Source organism: Nansenia antarctica, assembly GCF_963989245.1.
Source record: "Nansenia antarctica genome assembly, chromosome: 9".
NCBI classification, from domain to species: Eukaryota; Metazoa; Chordata; class Actinopteri; order Argentiniformes; family Microstomatidae; genus Nansenia; species Nansenia antarctica.
In genome coordinates this window covers 9,440,708-9,463,207 of record NC_137679.1, presented here as the reverse complement: position 1 = coordinate 9,463,207, position 22,500 = coordinate 9,440,708, and positions in this window count along the sequence as shown.

The window sequence follows — 22,500 nt, the reverse complement described above, 5'->3', positions numbered from 1 at the left end:
TGCAACACGGACGACGCGGGTTTGAATATTTTTTGTGTAGGGTGTAGGGAGACAGTGTGAGGAGTGTGTAGGGTGGAGGGATGGGGTGAGAGGAGCCAGTATAGAGGATAGAGTAGGTGGGGCGGGAAGGGGGGTGGGGGGCGGAAAGGGGGGTGGGGGGTGGGGGTGGAGGGTTAGGCGACAGAGGTAACACGCCGGCACCAGGAATGTTTAATTAAATTCTGGAACAGACTCTGGGTTCTTGTGCTCTAAATGGGCCCTCCAGCTGAAAGGAGGGATTAACACAGACCACGGCCGGGCCTGAGGCAGCAGCACACTCATTACTGGAGAATAGAGAGAAGGAGATGGAGGGAGAGAGAGAGAGAGAGAGAGAGAGAGAGAGAGAGAGAGAGAGAGAGAGGGAGAGAGAGAGAGAGAGAGAGAGAGAGAGAGAGAGAGAGAGAGAGAACACACACACACACAACAGACAGACAGATAGACAGACAGACAGAGAGGGAGAGAAAGAGAGAGAGAGAGAAACACACACACACACACACACAGACAGACAGACAGAGAGGGAGAGAGAGAGAGAGAAAAGAGAGAGAGAGAGACACACACACACAGACAGACAGATAGAGAGGGAGAGAAAGAGAGAGAGAGAAAGGGTAAGGATGACTTGGTGGAGTTTTGAATGGAGAGACCAAATGAGGAGGAGGAAGGGAAGACGACTGAAGGAGGACTAAACGGAGAAAGAGGGAGTAGAGGAGAGATGTAAAGGAGGAGAGAGAGAGAGAGATAGAGAAAGGAAAAGGAGGAGAGAGAGAGAGAGAGGGAGGGAGAGAGGGATAGAGAGAGAGAGAGAGAAAGGAAAAAGAAGGAGAGAGAGGGAGAGAGAGAGGGATAGAAGAATAGAGAGAGGGATAGAAGAAAGAGAGAGAGGGATAGAAGAGAGAGAGAGAGAAAGGTAAAGGAGGAGAGAGAGGGAGAAGGAAAAGGAGGAGAGAGAGAGAGAGGGAGAGGAGGGAGGAGAGAGAGAGAGAGAGAGAGAGAGAGAGAGAGAGAGAGAGAGAGAGAGAAGAGAGAGAGAGAGAGAGAGGAGGCTGGCATGGCTAGGTCTAGAGGATTAGGGCTCCTCAATAAGAACAGGGGAGGAGAGTCACTCTCCCTGGAGTCTGGAGGACCAGGCCAGGGCTGGGGGGGTGGGGGGGGGGTTAGCTAAGCCAAGGCCCCCGTGCCCCGGCCATGTCCACATTACAGCCATGGCCAATCTGACTGTGCTCAGTGTCAACAACTCACACACACAGGACTCACAGGGGGGCTAGTTTGCTTCAAACCTGCTGAACTGAACAAGCCACAAGAGGCTCTGTTGACCCCTGTTGCTTGGGCTCTGTTGACCCTGTTGCTTGACGGAGCAAATATGCACTCCCCACTTCATTAAGCCGTGGGGTACATCGTGGTCGTAGTAGTAGTAGCTGTGTTTGTGTTTCAATACAAGTGCAACACAAATATGAACAAGCGCTTCTCTCTGTTCAACGTTATTGACGCGATGGGGCTGTTCTGTAGGGTTTAGTATGCAGAAAGGCTGTATACAGTATGTATATGTAAAAGGATGTAGGCTACATATGTGTGGATAGATGCAAGTGTATTATAAACACAGACAAATTGACTTGTCAGGAAATGAGAATAGAATAGGTGGACAGTGAGTGTGTGTGTGTGTGGGGAGTTCAAACGTTGCGTGGATATTGTCCCATTCATAGGTAAATCGTGTTTCCCTTAAGATGCCAGGAAGGATTACACAACAGCTACAATTTGAATGTGTCTGTTCTGGTCCGAGACTGAGGGAAACAGTCATCATTGTTGCTCATCATACATGGCTCTCATAGCTTATCATAGCTAACACCCCCCTGTCTATATAACCCCCTGTGAATAGGCCATATAGTGTATAGAAGTATATACGTTTCCATAATAGATACATTCTCCGATTCCTACCGATTACTTATCCCCCTATTTATATCCCCCCTATTTATGTCTATTTATGTCTCATTCTTGTTTTTTTATTATCTTAGGACTGTGTTTTATTATCTTAGGACAGTGTTGATTGTTAGCACCTTGGGTTTGCATTTCAATTCCGTTGTACCCGTACAATGACAATAAAGATCATTCATCCATTCATTCGTTCACTCATTCATTCATTCATTCATTCATTCATTTATTCATTTATTCATTCATTCATTCATTTATTCATTCATTTATTCATTCATTCATTCTATCCACATATCTCTTATCTCTAACTTAACTCTATATATCGTTGAAACTAGCAGCCACCCAACTGTCCACTTCAATTCAGTTTCGTACTATAAAACGACGGGGTTACACGAGGATCACTTCATAACCACGACATTTTGATTAACCACAACATCAAACCATATGGTCGTATAAAAACACGAAGGGCAGGATGTCATGTTGGCGGTGGTTCCGACAGTTAATATTGACATGTTTTACACGGCCCAGGGAGGCCCTGTGGTCTGGACATCACGTCTCATCCCCATCACTGCTGGTCTGTGTGTGGCAGCCCCAGAGGTAAAGGTCAGCCTACAAACACTCTTATCTCTGTTTACCTTTCTCCATCAAAGCCAATCCGAATCATACCCGTCGACGATTACAATGTATTCCCTGTGTGGACTGTCTGCGGCCACAACAGGGTCAACATTGTCAGGCAGATATATTGCCAGTGAACTTGTGTCCTTTGTCAATAAGTGACAGCGATCTGTTTGGCGACGAGGGGTGGAGGTTTAATTCAATTTCACACTGCCCCGAATACAAACTGTCTACAACTATACATAATACAAACATACTATATTACTGTATGTGGAAAAATATGAAATCCAACTATTTACATGCACTGTAAGTGTGCTTATCATCATCACTATTTCTTAGGACAAATACTTAAACATGAATAGCACAGACTACAAATACTAGACAAATGAATTCAAACTCGTTCAATATTGCCAACATATTGATAGCTGGCAGCGTCAAGCCATTATGGGAGCCAATTCTGCTCCTGCTCACATGGTCCACGGTTGAGTGCAGCTCTATGCACTGTGTGTGTACGGTATATGTGCTCGGGTTGTGAGCGCACAAGTGTGTTTGCCTGTGTGTGTGTATGTGTGTGTGTGTATGTGTGTGTGTGTGTGTGTGTGTGTGTGTGTTGGGGTTGCATTGGGGGGGATTTGGATCCAAATGAGTGGAGTGCTGGTGCATTAATGAGTAACACACAACCCTCATCTTCAACAATACCAACCCCCCCCCCCTCCCCCCCTTCCCCCATCCACCCACCCACCCACCCACCCCTCCTACCCACCCACCTCCCTCTCCTCCTCTCTCTATCCTCTGACATTTCCAGGCTCTGTTCTAAGGCAGAGGAGAAACTGCTTCATTTGGAGTGTGAGACAATGCAGGCAGGCAGGCCGCCTTCTTTGTGCCCCCTGACGTCCCGCCGAGGCACAATATGGCCCGTCAGGGATCACTGAGGACACACAATGGCCATTACCCACGGGGCCGTGCGGCAGGGCTCAGGGGCAGGGCCGGGATGGACAGCTTCCAGACTGTGGGGTGTCTGGGGGCCACACTGGGCGAGAGATGGAAGGATGAGAGGAGGAGAGAGGAGAGAGAAGGAGAGGGGATGAGGGAGAGGGGGGCGGGGGGTGGCAGGGGGAGAGAGGTGGAGAGGGAGAGAAGGGGTATATGGGGAGAAGGGGAGAAGACAGAGGAGAGAGGGATGGATGAGAGATGGGAAGGGGAGTGGGCGAGCGATAGAAAGGAGATAATGGGGAGAGAGAGAGAGAGAGAGAAAGACGGAGAGAGAGAAAGAGGGAGGAGGAGAAGCTTTGGGGAGCAAGAGCAGAAGAAAGGGGGAAGAAAGTTACGAAAGGGAGCGGGAGTGACAGAGAGAGAGAGTGAAAAGGGAAGAGTTAGAGGGTGTGCGGAAAAAGAAGAGAGTGGAGGAGAGAAAGGGGGGAGACTGGGGAGAGAGGACTTTCTGCCAGAGGGGGTGTGTGTGATGTGTGGTGTGTGAATGGGAGATGAGGACATTGAGCTAGGCTTCTGTCTCTCTGGGGAGAGGAAAGAGGGGGGGGGGGGTGTTTGTGGTAACGTTTATCTTGGAGCTGAACTTGGTTGCCTGATCACACATTGGAATGCAGGCGGCATAGAGGGCCTTGAGCAAACAAGGCCCGGAGAAAAGATACGTTTCACCTCTACCGCTGCTGTTTTGACCCCGGGTCGCTTTGAGTGGACACAGAGGGTGGACAGGGTCACACAATAGGCTGGACACGAAGGCCAGAGGGGGGTGGGCGGCCAGAAGGGGTGACCGGGGGGCCCCCGGGGAGGGGGTGAAACAGAGGGGGTGGATGTGGGTCAACGGACCGCCTGAACTTAACCATCAGTCAGTCTCCCATGGAAAAACTCTCCCCTCCTCTCAGTCATTCAGTCACTCTTCAGAAACCGACGCGACAAAACCACATTCGCTAGGCTAACGATCCGCCACAAGCAGGCGACCGGACCGTACCGTTAGGTAAGAGTTTGCAGGAGGGATATCATGACCCCCCCCCTGTGTTGTAGAACTTCAAATGAATGATCTCAATGTCAACAAAACCCATTCTAACGTGGCCTTGGGCAGCATTCAAGTTGAGGGGGGATGAGGGGAGATGGCATCCCCCCCTGAAATAAAAAACTGTCAAAATCATCCCCCTTCTAAAAACTGCCATCCCCCCTTTTCCATCCCTTATGTCATTTTATCAATGAACGTGGTGTTACTGCTATTTCAACATTTAGTTAGTTGCGCATATTGAGTAAAATCCTGTGGGCGAGGGGGCACGCACACATGCAATGACATTTTTACCAAGTCACTGACACTGAAGTCACTGACGCTGTGGGGATGATAAAATTGTCCCCATGTGATAAAAATCCACCATCCCCCCCTGATTTTCTTTTACAACTTGAGTACTGGCCTTGGGGTTCCTCGTTTTTCAGTTGAGAGGGCCACAGGCCAACGAGGTAGGAAGTCCTCCTGGGGCCACGCCATCTGAGGCATTCCTGCAGCTCCTGTCCAAACGTTTGCTCTCACCTTAGCGAGGGGGTCAGTACAAACCTGATTAAATGGGTCAGCGGCTCGCCTATTTTCGGCCCCTGCTGACAGGGAAATGCGTCGGGGACCGGGGTAATCTCAAAGCACTCCCGTGGAGAGAAGAGGGAGAGATAAAGGTGTTGCAGTGGAGTTTTTTTTACATTTCCCCCCCGCACCTTCTCACGGTTACACTATAAGGTGATAGTGGAGTAGTGGTGGTCTAGTGGATAGTGAGTTGGACTTGTGATCGGAAGGTTGTGAGTTCAAATCCCGCCTGAAACCACACCACTACTAGTGTGCCCTTGAGTAAGGCACTTAGCCCTCAGTTACTCCAGGGGGAATGTCCCTGTAATTCGTAATTGTACGTCGCTTTGGATTAAAAGCGTCTGCTAAATGGCAAAATTAAAATTTATAAAATTAGTTCTTATCTACGTGAAGACTTCCAATCCTGCGTTCGTTCTGTGATGTGTGATGTGTGATGTGTGATCTGCACTCTATCCCCCCCCCGTTTTCTCACAGTGGAGGGGTGAACACTGACAGATGGCTTAAAGTACAGCGTCGCCATTGTTTGTCGTTCCAGCGCTTCCTGGAGCTCCCCACGTCTGTCTTTTCGCTAATGTCGCGTCTGCGCGGAGAGATACGCCATATATCATCATGTTACCGCCAGTCTGTACCGTTTACGTATTTAATGTGGTGTGGAAAGTTCCCCGTCTGTATGGGATGTTTATGCCTAAGAGGTGTCTGCTTTAGACAATTATATTAGTGACGTGGTTATTCTGATACCTATTACTGCTAGCCAGCTCGTGGTTTTATTATGTGATTTTAACAGAGCGTATACAATAGGTGCCTCATTTTCCCAGGAGTTCAGTTCAGTTTGGACTCATTTGTTTTCTTGCTGCTGTAGCCTTGAATACCCCCACCTGTACGTCTGACAACTATAGTACATGCCTGTACTATTCATTTTTTACTAGGCATTTTTCGGTTGGTTTATTTGTTTGAAACAGTCTTTCGTCAAGTCGGTTATTATGTGCGTGAGTCATTTGTTGCTGGTGCCATCACTGTCCCTGGGAATACATATTCAGCTTCTTTTTCTTTTCTGTTTTACTACAACCTCCTCCCTACTGCGTAATCTCTGTCATTAAGTCACTGCTCCGTTCTACTTCCAACATTGTTAAAGACAAGGTAATAAAAAAAATAATGTTAGTATCATGTTGTTAGCTACGTTTTGCTCTGATCAGCACTATTCACTCGAGTCAATTGGGGCTCGCGGTCACGAATATTCCTGTCCTTTGGCAAAATAACACACAAAACTTAGACTCCTGCTGTGTGTCACCTTGTGAACTCTCTTCCCTCCCTCCTCTCTCCCTCCCTTCCTCCTTCCCTCCCTCCTTCCTTACCTTCGTCTGTCGGGCCCCCATATCTCCTGTCTTTCGCTCCACCCTGGACGCTGCCAGAGGTTTATTGAAGGCCCGGGAGCCTGCCCGTGTTGCAGAGCCAGTCTGAATGGACACTCACAACAGGTGGCGTCCCCCCTAGGAGCACACACCATCTGTCTGTCCACTCCAAGGTAACGAGGCTGCGCGCAGCGAAATCCCTGGGCAGGGTGATTGCACAGATGTGTGACCAAATATTCACACACATGAACACACATTCACACACACACAGAGAAGCAAACATGGAGACACGCACTTGCGTTTGATTTTTTGGGGGGGCTTTAGTTTAGGCTTCAACATCTCTAGGCATGCATTTTAAATGAGCGTTTAAAAAAAAAAGTGTTATAGAGGCATCAAAGGTCCAGTATGTAACGTTGGAGTTTTCTAATAGCGTCCTAATGGTTGTAAGGCTATGTTTAATCAGTATGTTTAATTCAGGGAATGAGGTCTCTGGAAATACATATTTCATTCACGAACACTGGTCAGGAATAAGTGCTTTAAAAAATGGAGTGTCCTATATCCGACACTCGGTTTGCATACAAACATGTTGTTACTTCCAGGGGTGTTCTGGGTCGGGGGGGGGGGGGGGACTCCTTTCTGTCTCTGTGGCTGCCTCCTCGAATCGAGCACGCGTGCACAAACACATCAGCTAATGTCCGACACTACCATGTCCATTTCGAGGGGTAATATCATCATTAGGGAGGAATGTTGTTTGTTTGGAACTTTGAAATGAATTTCTCTGCAGTAACGCAGAGGTGGCAGATTTCCAAGAAACATACAGCCTGCTCCAGACGCACATGGTGCATGTGATTCCATATGTAAAACCCTTCTGAAATATGATTGTCGATCAGGGAACGTTTAAATGTTCCGTTCTGACCCTGATATGGAGAATTCCTAAACAGATCTGATCTCGGAGCATTCTGCCGTTCTTCCATTCTACCATTCTACCATTCCGGGGGAGAGCTCAATGGCCATAAGCATGATGACCTTTTGGGGTCAGGAAATCATTTGTGTCCCGACCGTGGTCTGTGTGGTCTGGGGTGTATAATTGACATTTAATGAAGGCGTGCCTTAGCATGGGGCGATGAGGGGGACTGGGAAAGAGAGAGGTAGTGGAGAGAGAGAGAGAGGGGAAGGGGGGGGTGGGGGGGGGGGGTGAGGACAGGGGCGAGAGGAACAGACGCTGAGGACGGACAGCCTGTTGTCTCACCGCCAGCCCCATCTGTCTACTGGTTCACATCAGCGTCCACAGAGAGAGAGAGAGGGGAGGGAGGAGGATGGCTGGAATGCTTAATGCTTATTATGACCAAACACGTAATTCTGATAACCCATTGCATTGAGGATTATATCATGTTTATCTTTAGGATAACCTAATCACTCCATAGCATAATATCATGTCTGTCTTCCAGTGAATTTACAATGAAATACCTTTGGAATTAACGCACCAATCTGATTGGTTGACAGCCGTGGTGGTATTTTTTTTCCAGAAACCTATGCGCATTGGCAACTAAACAACGACTGACTTCCTCTTCCGTAGAAGAAAAAACTAGAGATTATGAATGTATCCCAGGTTCTCCGAAGAAGAAGAAGAAGAAGAAGAAGAAGAACATCAAAACAAGATACATATGGGGATGCTTGCACCCGGGCCTATATATAGGACCAAGAAAGGGCGTCCATTTTTATGTCCCTCATCTCCTTCAGAGAACCTGCTTTACATTTGTAACCTCTAGTTCCCTTTGAGTCGCCTCGGATCAACCCCTCAATATGGGAGCCTGCAAAGGCCCGATTGCCTGGTCCGAACTGGTCCGAACTGGTCCGAACTGGTCCGAACTGGTCCGCCTGGTCCGAACTGGAGACATGTATGGATCCACACATGTATATCTACATCATGCAGTCTCCAAACCAGACACTCACAACAGGTGGCATTGTCCCCACTACGAACACACACCATCTGTCTGTCCACTCCAAGGTACGATCCTGCGCACAGCAAAGCCGCAAATGCACAGATGTGTGACCGAATATTCACACACATGAACACACAGAGACACACACATAGAAACTCACACACACACACAGGACACGGATACATGGAGACACACTTCCATTTTTCCAAACTAGTACAAAGGACAGTGCATGTCACAAAGGGAACACAGTCACGTCCAGGCTGTGAAACCGTCGAAAGGTAAGTGGTCGAGTTGTCTGCAGAACCGTATTTCTGAAACAGAGACAACCTTGAACAGGGGTCACAACACCACCAACCTGTGGCTGCAATCCTAGGCAATGGACCTATCGCTAAGCCACGCCCCCTTTGAAAACTCAGACAAACAAACAACGCTTCACTGACAGTGACTGACTGACCGACCGTGACTGAATGACATTCAATGACTTACAATGGCGGGAGTTGGCAAATTTCTGATTTCTGATTTACCACAGCAAGTAATAGACATGTTTTTAAAAAGATGACAAGAATATTTCGCCTAGAAGCTTTTCACCATCAGATATTAGCAAGTTGTTTGTCCGAGTTTTCTGCCTGTCGTGACTTTCGCTGTGATATGATTGGACAATTTCTGTTTTGGGGCGTGGCTTAGCGATAGGTCGATTGTACTCCTCAACAACGGCCCCCACAATCCAGTGGGTGAGGCACTGTAGACCCATGGCAAGGTTTGCAAAGCAGACAGAAAAACTGATCACAAACCCGGACGACGGCATCCTAGCCATATGAACACACAGAGTGCATGAATTAATTCGAACATGATTTAAAAAAATAAATAAAACTAATAACGAAAAGTACAAGTATCACTGTTGGAAAGGGAGTAGGATGAAGCCTAAGCTTATCACGTCCTACCCCTATCCGTCACTTCCAAGTGAGAACAATAATACTTAAAATTATATAATCCATTAACCTCATAGGAGCCAACGGACCCCGATGGGCATCCGAAGTGATATAAAGAGTTTACCTCGATCAATTCTCTTCATCGATATCACATTTTTTTCACAATTTTGCATGCCACCATTTTTTTCCCGAGACGGTAAACACGGCCTAAGTCACATCCAGTTTTCTCCAACTGGAGAATGTGTCATGTCCGGTTTCAACGCCAAATTTCCATACCATTGGTCGGCCAATCCCAAAAAAAAGAAAAAAAAGAAAAAGAAATCTGATACATGAGAAAGGTCAAAGGTCAAAGATGGTGCCAAAATATCTCCAAATGGCCTAAACATATAGGTGTCCGCCTAAACATACCTGTACTAAAACAGGTTGCACTTGCTCACATTACTAGCATCGACTTTGGCACAAGTACTAATAAGACCCTGGAGTACTGATTCCTAGATGATTTGGGCTTGGTTATCAGGTTTCCAAGGTGATATTCACTGTAAAAGCTGGGGGGTTTTTTAGGCAGAGACTGAATTTGAGATGTTTTATAATGTTCTAGCTCTATTTGCTCTGACACAGTAACATATATTTTGATTCTGACACTTCTACAGCCACCCCACAGGTGTTAGCTTTCATTTGATAACAATATCATTATGAAGGCCCTTGTGATTGTGGAGATATTCTATATTCACTGTGGGCATGTCATTTCGAGCAGAAAACCAGAAAAATTAGGTGGATAAGAAGAGCTTTCCCTGGGATGTTGGCTAGCTTATTTCTTCCTTACAGGAATCCTGCTGATTTAGGCTTCACTATTACCCAGCGAAGTTCTCTAGTTTGGTTCATCAATAATTGAATTAGTCACTAGCCTAGCTACTTTCCCTCGTGTCATCCAGATGACTTGTGAGTTTTGTTCCTAGCTAGTGGGTTGACTCATTTGCTTGCATTGTGGGCCAAATCACTTTATGTGCTGGTGGCTAGTGGTCGACATGTTACACAAGTTTCGCTACTCAGCCCTCCTCCCTGTCTACTTGGCAGTGCAGACTAAGGAGCTGTGTAACTCCCTGTCCCTAGGGGCTAGGGTCAAGCATGAGAAATTGATGGAGCTCTCTAGAGGAAATGCTACATCTTGGCTCTTTTCAAGGACATCTCTGTTTCGGATATTTGTGCTGCCTGCAGGCAGTTTGGGCTTCATTTCACACTTTCATGACAACCGAGGTTACATACCTTTTACATTTTCCAGTTTATTTGTAATAAAATCAACATTTGAAGTGTTATTGACAGTTTGAGGAACTGTTTAATAAAAAACAACAAGGCACTTGAGGTTGTGGTATATCTGCTTTACCTCAAGCCTAACAACACCCTTTAGCTGTGGTAAATTCATACCATGGTCTTTCGTGCCTTGTTGTATATCTTCGCCTGAAGTTCCTCAGCAGACAACCTGGCCAACCCTTGGTGACTCACTTCAAATTCACTACATTTACTGTAGAAGGACATCAAACAGTGTATATGTTACGGTACATGTGGGAAGACGGTACATGTGGGAAAAATAGGGTTAGGGTTAGGTGCTAGGGTGCTAGGGGGTTAGGGTTAGGGTTAGGGTTAGGATTAGGGTTAAGGTAAGACATGCCAGCATGTACTAAGTCGACGTAGCACCTAACCCTAACCCTATTTTTCCCACATGTACCGTATTCCCACATGTACCGTAACATATAGACCAATGCTATGCCTTGCCTTGGCTGGGTATTCCAATTCCTTCAATCTCTTAACCAACACCGAGGTAAGGAATCTGTTCCCATGAAGTGGCTGTTATTATTCCCAGTGAAAGCCAACAGAAGTTGGACAGGTTTCAAAGTCTACCCTTGGGTAAAAACCCAAGATGTGCCATGGTGCTCCGCAAGAAGGGAAAAGCAAACAGAGTGTGACCGAAGATTAACTGAAGTGGTCGGTTGGTTATGATACCCTGCAGTAAAACAGCTTGAGGTTTACCTCAGACCAAACCATTATCACCTGATGACCACAGAGACCACAGAGATAAGCAACAGTGGTGAAGGAAGAACATTGATTAAGGGGCTTTATTCTGAAATGTATAGGTTTTTAAATGATTTATGATTTTGTAATGATGTTACATTGATTTATGATTTTTTAATGATATTACATTTCTGTTGGAAACGGCTGAATACTGTTCAAATCTTGTGCATGTCTAGTTTTTTTCCATGCACAAATCAAGCACATCGGTTTGAATGGGAGATACTAATCGTACTTTTGCAGTTGTCAGCATATGTTTTGCCCTTGGGTAGGGGTCTCCATGGATCCTTATAAGGCGTTCCGTTCTGTGATGCAATATGAACCTCCCCTCACGTTAGTGTTATGTCCCCATTATCGGCTCAATGCCAACACTTCTCCGTACGTCAAACGTTAACTAAAGTTCAGCTCGAGCGCCGTAAAAAATCAGTGATGAGCCCCAGCTATCTTTACGGCCTGAGAGATTCCTCCATAATTTCAGTATAATGTGTTTGTTTTATGTCCTCAAGACAAGATAGCAGAGGTACCGTATAGATATGACTGATATACGGCTCTGGAGAAGAGACCATAGAAACCGGTAAGGGCTCTTTCCCTCTTACCACAGACCCCTGTAATCACTGGTTCGAAACGAGCCCACATCCGGGGAATATTGCCCAACGATTCAATCTGATGTATGTCAAAATGGGGGCATAATGCGTTGCTCTTTATGGGAGCTGAGACTTGTTACAGTATAGGGCTAAGCCTTAGAGGACTGCTGGTTGGGAAACCGTTGGTGGTAAGGTTTCAGGATGGCCCCTACTGTAAAAAGGACAAACCTGATCCTCATCACGGCTGAGGCAATCACCCAGGAGGGCCGAGGAAACCCCATCACGCTAAGCACATACAGTAGATAACTGTCACGTATATGGCACGGCACTAAATGACAACGGTGTACGGAGATTGCTCTTGCATAGGATTGAGGATTTGTATGACCGTAAAAAAGAGAGCACAAGGCAGAAACACCAGACAAGGAAATGACATTGTATAGATGAGGAGCCCTTAGTTATTCGTGCTGTTTTTTAGTTTCGAGTGCGTTCTCCTCCTGTGCTTTTAGAGCCAATAATAGGTAGTGTGTGACACATACTGTAGCAGTCAGCTGGGAGGACAGGACAGGACTGCTGGAGCATGCGGAGAGCATAAGGCAGGTAGAAAACCATTAAACACACCTTCCCCTCTTTCTCTACGGTTTTTAAAACGCTCACTAAATTAGAGAGAGGTATGACAGCTTCCACCCTGAGGGGGGCTCTCAGAAAGGTCAGTCTTTTTCCTTTGGTGAAAAACAAACTTTATTTAGCACGATGTGCTCCTGTGCTTCACGTTCACCTCTCCTCCTCTCTTGGAGGATATTTATCATTATCTGTCATTCATTCTCCTTGTGATGATGCCGTCCCCTCTCCAAACTGGACATCTGATCTTGTATACAGTACAACTGAACAGAGTGCACAACCACATAAGCCTCCCCCTCTCTCTCTTTCTGTCTCTCTCTCTACCTTCTCTCTCTCTGTTTCTCTCTCTCCCTCTCCCTCTCTCTCTCTCTCTCTCTCTCTCTCTCTCTCTCTCTCTCTCTCTCTCTCTCTCTCTCTCTCTCTCTCTCTCACACACACACACACACACACACACATACACGCACGCTTGGTCCTGCCTAGATCTTTTTTACCCGTAACTCGTTGGCTAACTGCCAGCCTTGGGCCAGACAGATGAACGTCAGTTACGAGCAGTGGAGCACAAAAGCTCTCTCTACCTTCTCTCTCTCTCTCTGTTTCTCTCTCTCTCTCCCTATCTCTCTCTCTCTCTCTCTAACCCCCTCTCTCTTCTTTTCACTCTTTGCCCTTTCCATTAGATTGTATTCATGAGTGCTTCCTGGAGCTTCCACCCAGTAGAGGGATTGTAAGCAGGACTAGGTTAGGTTCTGCCCTAACTCTCTATACACTAGGGGCCCTTATTTCCAGCTGGCACAAAACGGATACAGGTCCAAACGCAGGCATGTATTGGCAATTGGTGTCAGCGGTGGGCTTTTTGTGTCAACAGTGTGGTAACGGCGGCTCTGTGCCTTAACAACAAACAACAAAAGAATAAATAATATCTCAGACAAACCCTGTAGCGTTTGCCAGAGTGTTAAGACTTGTTTTGACGTTAAAATGATGTTTGTTTGGAATGCTCTTCCAATACACGTCATTGCCATTGCCGTTGCTTAATCCCATGTATGCGATGGGATTAAGCAATCTGTAATCCTTACTTACTTTTCTATGCTCAGTAGATGATTGTCTACTTATTATGTTTTTAGGTTGTTTTGTTTTTAACTTATTATGTTTTTATGGTTGTTGTTTTTCTCTCTGTAGCACTCTGAGATTCTTTTGAATTAAAACTGCAATACAAATAAAATGCATTATTATTATTATTTATTATTATTATTGGAAGTGTGAATTCGCTCCAGTTTGTGATCTCAGCACACGTACAGTAGTCTTCAGTCTCCTCTGCTGTGGTGGCCGGTCCAGTGTCACCCCTCTCTGTCTCCCCTCTCTACTTCCCCCCTTTTCTCCCCCTCGACACGACAGCAGAGAGTAATGTCCTAGCTGGACTGGGGACCTGCTTACAGCCCAAGATTAATGGAGACAGTGTGTGTGTGTGCGTGTGTGTGTGTGTGTGTGTGTGTGTGCGTGCGTGCGTGCGTGCGTGCGCGCGTGCCCTGTCGGAGGTGAGGACAGAGGGAGAGAGGGATGGTGAAAGAGAGAGGGAAGAGGGTAGAGGAGGATAGCGTGTTAGGGTGAAGGGTGGCCAGAGATGCCTGTCAGAATGAGGTCTGAGGAGGAGACTTTCCTAGGCTAGGCAATGTCAGACATCAGACGGCAGTCATCTTGCGTTTGTCAGAACTCTGAGAGGAGCAGAAGACCGAGGGAAGAGAGAATAACGTAGCATAATTGGCAGCAGCTACTGTATACCTTCTGAGGTCAAATTCTGTCCTCAGGATGTCAGTCTTCGCTCTGTGTTTACAAACCATGTCGTGGATCATTCTAGAACATCCACTGTACTCTGAAAACCCAATGAATATTCCAAGTTACCTTGGAATACCCGACCTAGTCCCCCTCCACACCCCCTCCCGTTGCCTCAGGTTTGACGACCAAACCACCCTCAAGACCACCAGGACCAAGCTCCGGACCTGGGGTGATTTTCAGCAGGCAGCCCCGTCCCTTTGGAACGCCCTCCCCAACCACATCAGACAGGCCAACACCCTCCCAACTTAAACAGGCCCTCAAAACCCACCTCTTCAAGCTCACCTTCACCAGTTAACCCTCTCCCCCTCCCCTTCCCATTCATGTGTCCCCAGCACTACCTTAATTAGGCCCCTATACTTTTTTTTTTTATTTTTTTTTTTTTATTATTATTATTACTACTCGATCTTTTCAGTTTGTAAAGCGTCTTTGAGTGTCTAGAAAAGCGCTATAAGTCTAATGGATTATTATTATTATTATTATTATTACCTGTCTTAACTGTGTTCTTATACTGTTTTTTATGCTGTTTTATGATGCGATGTTTTGTTTTTATTCATTTTATGTTTTATACTGTGTGATGTTTTGTTTTATTAATTTTATGTTTCCATCGAGGACCACTTTGGAAATAAGTGTTGTAAATAATGCTTTCAAGTGCCATCCTCTGGACATTACTTAGTGTCATAATGTTTAAATGATGCTATTTGTAAATTCCTAATAAAAATCAAATCAAATCAAAATTAACCGAATCACCGAAAAAACTGCCTGCTCCGCCTCCACCACCGACCTCTTGAGTTCTACCAAGCCCTAAGGAGGCGTTTCTCCGCCCTGCCTGAATACAGGGATGGGTAAGGTGGAGGGACGCAGAGGAACAGTGCCGTGGGACCTGTCAAATCTCATCACACACACACACACACACACACACACAGGCACACGCACACACTCTCCTCTCCCTTCACTCTGTTTTCAGTCATTATTGTGTATTCCCCTATTCTCCCTCCTCCCTCCCTGCTCTTGCCAACATCACCCCTCACAAGTCACTACCATCCTTTCGGAGCCTGCATGGAGTGTGTGTGTGTGTGTGTGTGTGTGTGTACCCGCAGAGCAGTTAACCGTCGCTCTGGTGTGTTGTTGTGTGTGTGTGTGTGTGTGTGTGTGTCTAATATAAACAGAGTTGGAGACATTTGTCTGTCAGCAACCATACCTCCCAGACACTGGCAGAGGAACTCAGACTGATACACAACACACAAACATACACACACACTAGGGCTGGGTTCAAAAAATCGATTTCCCGATTCTGAATCGATCTTCATTCAAATGAGCGATTATCGATTCATAAATCCCGAGATCGTTTTTTTTTTTTTTTTTTTTGCTTGCAGCTTCAACCCGCAACGAGATCTCGTGGCCAGATCTCGCGCTACAATAATTTATCATATCTCACGCAACGTGAGGTCTCAACACTAAAATCTAAAAACATGGCGATGGCAGGGACACTCAAGTCACCACCAGGCTTAAAGTCAGATGTCTGGGTGCATTTTGGATTTAAAAAATGTGACGATAGAGATGAGCTGGACAAAAGCAAAGTCATATGTAAATAAAAAGTACATTCATGTAACTGCTTTGGAGTCAATTCATTGATATGTTTAACAATGCTACATGTTATAGGGTTCCTTGAACCATTTATAGCATTAGTTCAGAGAATCTCTTTCATATTCAAGCAAAAAATGTATATTGTAACTAGATCGAATCGGAATCGAATCGAATCGAATCGAATCGTGAATCGAATCGAATCGGGCTGTGAATCGAGCTGTGAATCGGAATCGAATCGTTTTGGGAAATCAGTGGCGATACCCAGCCCTAACACACACACACACACACACACACACACACACACACAGTGATAGATCTCTAAGTGAGCGTTATGGGAAGGCAGGTCTTGGAGGTGTACTTTTGAACCCTCTCCCAGTCATGGAGGTGGGCATGTAATAGTTTGTAATTGGGTGTCATGATTACCGAAAGCTCACAGCTATATTCCCAACCTGCGTGAGTCAATGATCCAGCACGCTATACTCTACAAGAGAGGCGTAGAGAGTGAAACTGAGGAAGACTGATGTTGTCAAAGTACACTATATACTCCCATGGTACGACAGTAAATCAAGATAGAAATGTGTGAGAATGTCCTCTATATAGAGTGGAGCACACACACACACAGAAAGACACACACACACACACACATACACACACACAGAAAGACACACACACACACACACAGAAAGACACACACACACACAGAAAGACACACACACAGAAAGACACACACACACACACACACAGAAAGACATACACACACACACACACACACACACACACACACACACAGGGAGAGGAGTCTACAGGGAATCTGTCTGTCAGGACCTATCATGTGTTCACAGAACCGGAGACGGAGCATGCAGAGCGCATACCTGTGTCCTCTAGCCCTCAGGTGAAGCTGTCAATCATCCTAAATTACAGCTCCGAGATCTCCACACATAAGACACACCAGAACCGCAAACTGTGCCACAGATTAGTGTTCGTGAGTTAGATAACACTCCTAATCCCTAATCATTACAAACCCACATTCATTCACATTACACAGTAGCCACTGTGTAAGGAAGACATAACAACAACGTTATTCGATGTCGAACTTGATGATCTAAATCATCTAAATAACCTATGATGATGATAGTGCCATTATTGCAATCCTGGTCATAATTGTTTAGCCTATAGCTATATGTTATTTGCACCCACTTTCAGTGGTTGCTGACTTTACACATGAGCATTGCTTGCCTGCTGGTCCATCTACATTGAATTCTATGTCTATACATATAATGGACTGCACTTATTATAGCGCCTTTATCCAAAACGGCCTCTCATTCACCCATTCACACACACACACGGCGGCAAACTACCATGCAAGGCGCCGGCCCGCTCACTGGGAGCAATTTGGGGTTCAGTGTCTTGCCCATGGACACTTCGACATGTGGCCAGCCAGGGCTCGGACCGCCGATCTACCAACCTTGCGATCATTAGACGGCAGCTCTACCTCCTGCGCCACAGCCGCCCCACATAGTATTGTATGTATAGTAAAATGGTTTGATACCGTTCCTCGTTCGTCTCCATGCATTACGACGAGCCTATCCTCCGATGTGTACCTCCAGCATCCTCCCCTGTTGCAGAGGTGCATGTGAGTAATAATAATAATAATAATAACTTTTATTTGTATAGCGCTTTTCCTGCAAACGTTGCAGCTCAAACAGTACTTCCTGAACAGACCCAGTCCCATTCAGGGACTGTTGTTATGAGTCAGCATGGCAGTTCGTGACGTTAGAATTATAAGGTTCTATCTCCATTTTTATCAAAATTTAGTTTTTTACGTAATCTGATCCATTAGGTGTTTATTAATGCCTGTGTGACATTTTTGAGTTAGTAATTAATCAAATACAAAGGTTTCATCTCACAAAACATAATGGAATGTAAAAACGTTGACGCTCAATGTCTCTGAACTACCCTAAACGGAGATTAGAATTAGAGAACCTTATCATTCTAAGCTCATGAGTTGAGGCTAGCACAGGCCTCGACACAGCCAGGTTCATTATGGGAGATAATGCACTTGCTGGGAGAAGGGTTACAGAGAACTGTTGGGATGACGACCGACCCCTGACCCCTGGCTGTTTGGTTGCTGTGGGCAGTATGGGCAGTTGTCAGGACTGTAACATCATTGCCAGTTTTTTTTTTCCCGTTATGACACCGACTCAGCCTCAAGACAATAAGGAACAGCGCCGGGGGGGTCAAAGGGCGACGTCTCTCTTATCGGCCGTGTTCCAGCAGAACACAGTGGCTCTGTGCAAACAGGAGTGGGACTGCGAGGAAGGAGGAATGCAGAGAGAAACAGGACCTGCCTGAGGGCCTCTGACGCATATACCCACTCTACCAAACCTCCCCGCTCCTTCTCTGCATTTTCTTCCCCTTTTGAACGCCCCCCACTACCCCCTCCCGCCCCGTCCTTATAGAAACTGGTCCTGACAGCATAATGCAATGGACTTGCCCAAGAGCAGCAGAGCAGGAGAGGAGGGAGGAAGACGTTTGGGGGAGGGGGGGGGGGGGGGGGGGGGGGGTTGAGCAGTGTCTTCATTCTCTCTCTTTTGCCTAGTTCTCCATCTCTTTCTCACAGACATCTGTCCACACTTCCAAAACAACACACATGAACACAAGACACATGGTGGTCTGGGGTGGTCCGGTGGTCTAGCACCACCACGGTCTACAGTGCACACATTATGCCCATGTCGGCATGGGTTCGAATCCGGCCCATGGCCTGCTGACATGCCCTCTCTCCTTACTTTCCTGTCTGTCTTCACTATATCTGTCCAATGGAAAATATGAGTGGGACTGCCTCACTCAGGATAAATTACTTAGAAAAAAAGTAAAAGACACATAATAAGCATACACCAAGATGAACACTGAGACACCGAAACCACATAAACAAAACACACCACCTCCGCCTTTTAAACACACATCTCTCCTTGTTCACTCTCTCCGTCACGTACGGCGCCAAGGGGGATAGAGCAATGACATGAGGCCATGATGTGATCATGTTTTTCCTTTAAAGTGATCTATTATCATGCAATCAGCAAGGGGTATAATCACGTTCAGGTTTGATATCAGGCCAGATCTGATCAAGCCAAGCCACGGGAGGGTAATTATCTTGGTAATGCTAATTTGACAGACAGGTAATTAAACTTGCCTCTACAATTTGACCTGTGAATCACCCGGCTGTGTGTTTTCCACAATGATCGGGTTGATACGGGTAACTGGTAACATCATCGACAGTTTAGTGTCATAAAAACGTTTTTTTCTTCTCAAACTTGGTATACATCTCAAAGTGTTTCGAAGTAGTTGTGTGTTCCCAGTTTGTGTTCTTCAACGTTCTACTGCTACATGATTGTGTTCCGATCGGGGTTTACCTTTATCAATACTGTCATCTCACTGTTGCCAATGCTGTTAATGATGTTATCCTACCGTTATCATTATTGGCACTAACACATTGGATGCAACCTCAGCAAATATGTTCAAGTCAAGACTAAAAACCCATCTTTTTAATATTGGCTTTACTGATTACTAAATAATACAATTATGATTATATAATGATTGGAGCACTTTGAGCTGCAACGTTTGCAGGAAAAGCGCTATACAAATAAAAGCTATTATTATTATTATTATTATTATTATTATTATTATTATTATTATAGTAGTAAGTTCAGACATAAGCTCCAGTAGTACTGTAGGTAGTATAGTAGTATAGTACAGAAGTAGATGAGTAGGCTAACTCCCACCGTGGAGGAGTGCACAGGGAGGGGGCCCAAGGAGTGTGTGGTTGGAGTAGGAGGTCCTGGTCTCAGAGCAGGAGAGGGGAGTGAGCCTGCGTCACACACCTCAGTATGTGTTCGTTGTTCCCCTCGTCTTAACACTAGAACAGCCATGAGGGGTCATTTAACCTTGTGAGTAAAAACAATGTTTAGATCTTTGCACTCGATCAAATTGCAGGACCCTCCGTTCATGACTTTTCCCAGATATGTGCGTTCTACTGCCCAGTATCCTTACATTTTCAAAATCACAGCTAGTATAAAGCTATTATGCAGTTTTTCCTGTGTAAAAGGCAGGCTAATTTACAAGGCGGCCAACTAGTGGTCGTTGTGTGTAAGTAGCAGCTTCCCATTGTAAAGAATATGGGCATTTGACCCCCCGAGGCGGCTCTTATAGTAGATAAAAAAGGCACGGCTGTTCTAGTGTTAAACGTCTGACCACAATTTCCAAAGATTCCACAGTAAATGACCGTGCATTGGCCCAAGCAGTCACCCTCTACTGACTTCCTGTCACTCCTTCTACTCGTCCTCGTCTGTGTCCTTCTTCCTCTCTCTCTCTCTCTCTCTCTCTCTCTCTCTCTCTCTCTCTCTCTCTCTACCTCCCTCCCTCTCTCCCTCTCTCCCTCCCTCCCTCCCTCTCTCTCTCTCTCTCTCTCTCCCTCCCTCCCTCTCTCTCTCTCTCTCCCTCTCTCTCTCCCTCCCTCCCTCCCTCTCTCTCTCCCTCCCTCCCTCCCTCTCTCTCCCTCCCTCTCTCTCCCTCCCTCTCTCTCTCTCTCCCATCCTGGGGAGTTGGTTCTGTTGTAACAGTAGAGGCTCCTGGAGGCTCCAGGTTTCCTGCTCTAATGAAGTGTGTGTGCTCCTCCTTTCCCTTATCTGACTGTTCATCTCCCCATGAACCTTGAGAAAGAGGGCACACACACACACACACACACACGCATGCACTCACTCACACACACACACACACACACACGCATGCACCCACCCACACAGACACACACACATGTGCATGCACACACATGCGCACACACACACACATGTGCATACACACACACACACACACACATGTGCATACACACACACACACACACACACACATACACATAACTGTCAGCATTAATATACAAATTATATAGGTGTCTTTGTTCGAAACCTGTTTGGATTTGACTTGCAAACTATCATCTTTGTGCGTGTGTGTGTGTGTGTGTGTGTGTGTGTGTGTGCATGCATGTGTGTGTGCATGTGCATGTGTGTGTGTGCGTGCCTGCGTATGCATGTGTGCATGTGCATGTGCGTGTGTGTGTCTGTGCGTGCCTGCCTGCATGTGCATGCATGTGTGTGTGTGTGTGTGTGCACATTTAGGGTGGGGGTACCCAGAGGTAGCGGGGGGGGGGGGGGGGGGATAGCCAGCAGCTTTCTCTTGTGCTTCACGGAGCTGTCAGACTGCATCACTGTACGCCCTCCTTTGAGAGAACGGAGGGCACACATTCCTACATCAGAGAAGAAGGAGAAGAAGAGACCTCGGAGGTGTCTTTATACAACGGGACAGACTGAGAGAAAGACAGACAGACAGCCACTGAGGGGGGCATAAAGAAACTGACAGTGCGAGTCAGTGGACTTGGGTTTCTTTCGAAAGCCCCAGTGAACTAGTGTCCCTACCATTATTCACCGGGATGAACTGTTGGAGGAGTAGTGTGTCAAAGCACAGCACACGCACAGTGTTCCTATAACTCACATCACATCATTTATGCCGGAGACACAGAACACAGAACGCGATTCTGTGTTTAGAACGAATGTCCTAGAATGTCTTGATGGGATACTGTTAGGGAGTCTTTTCGGGGGTTAAAGACACTCACACACAAACTTACGAGCACACACGTACACACACCCCACTCGTATATGCACACACTCCCCCCCCCCCCCCCCCCCACACACACACACCCTTCACCTTCCATCCAACCCGAGTCATCCAATGCTCAAGGCAACATCACTCCCCTCCCAAAAGGTAGACATGAGGAGACCTGTCCGCCACATCCCACACAACATTTTGGTGGGAAAAAAGCGTGTGTGTGTGTGTGTGTGTGTGTGTGTGTGTATGTGTGAGCATGGATTCGTGCCTGTGTGCATACGTGTGTGTGTGGGAGGACACACATTTCATCTGAGAAACACACATTTCATCTGTGAAACACACATTTCACCTGAGGTTCAGAATGATCAATCTAACCTGCACATACTTTCATTCATGTATTTATTCAAGAGACAGTGCATATTAATAAAAACCTAAATAAATTGTAAATACGTCAGAGTTTAGCCCGAAAGCTAGTTTTCATCCGCAGTCCCTATGCCATGATGTTGTATATACGGCTCCCTGGAGGAAAAAACGTACATTTAAAAGATCAAATATAAGTAGACCTAGGCACAAACAAGTAGACAGGACAAGCATTTAGCTTCAGGGCATAACATAGGGGGTTAAAAGTAGTACAGGAATTTTTCCATCTCCTTCTATCGCCCAAAGGTCTTGAATCCTAAACGTGTCCTCCAGGTTTCGGAATACTTTCCTTGATGTATTTTCATTGCGATATTCCATATCCCATAAATATCATATAGCACAAAGTTGCCTGAATGCATTGGATTTGGGGTCAAATTG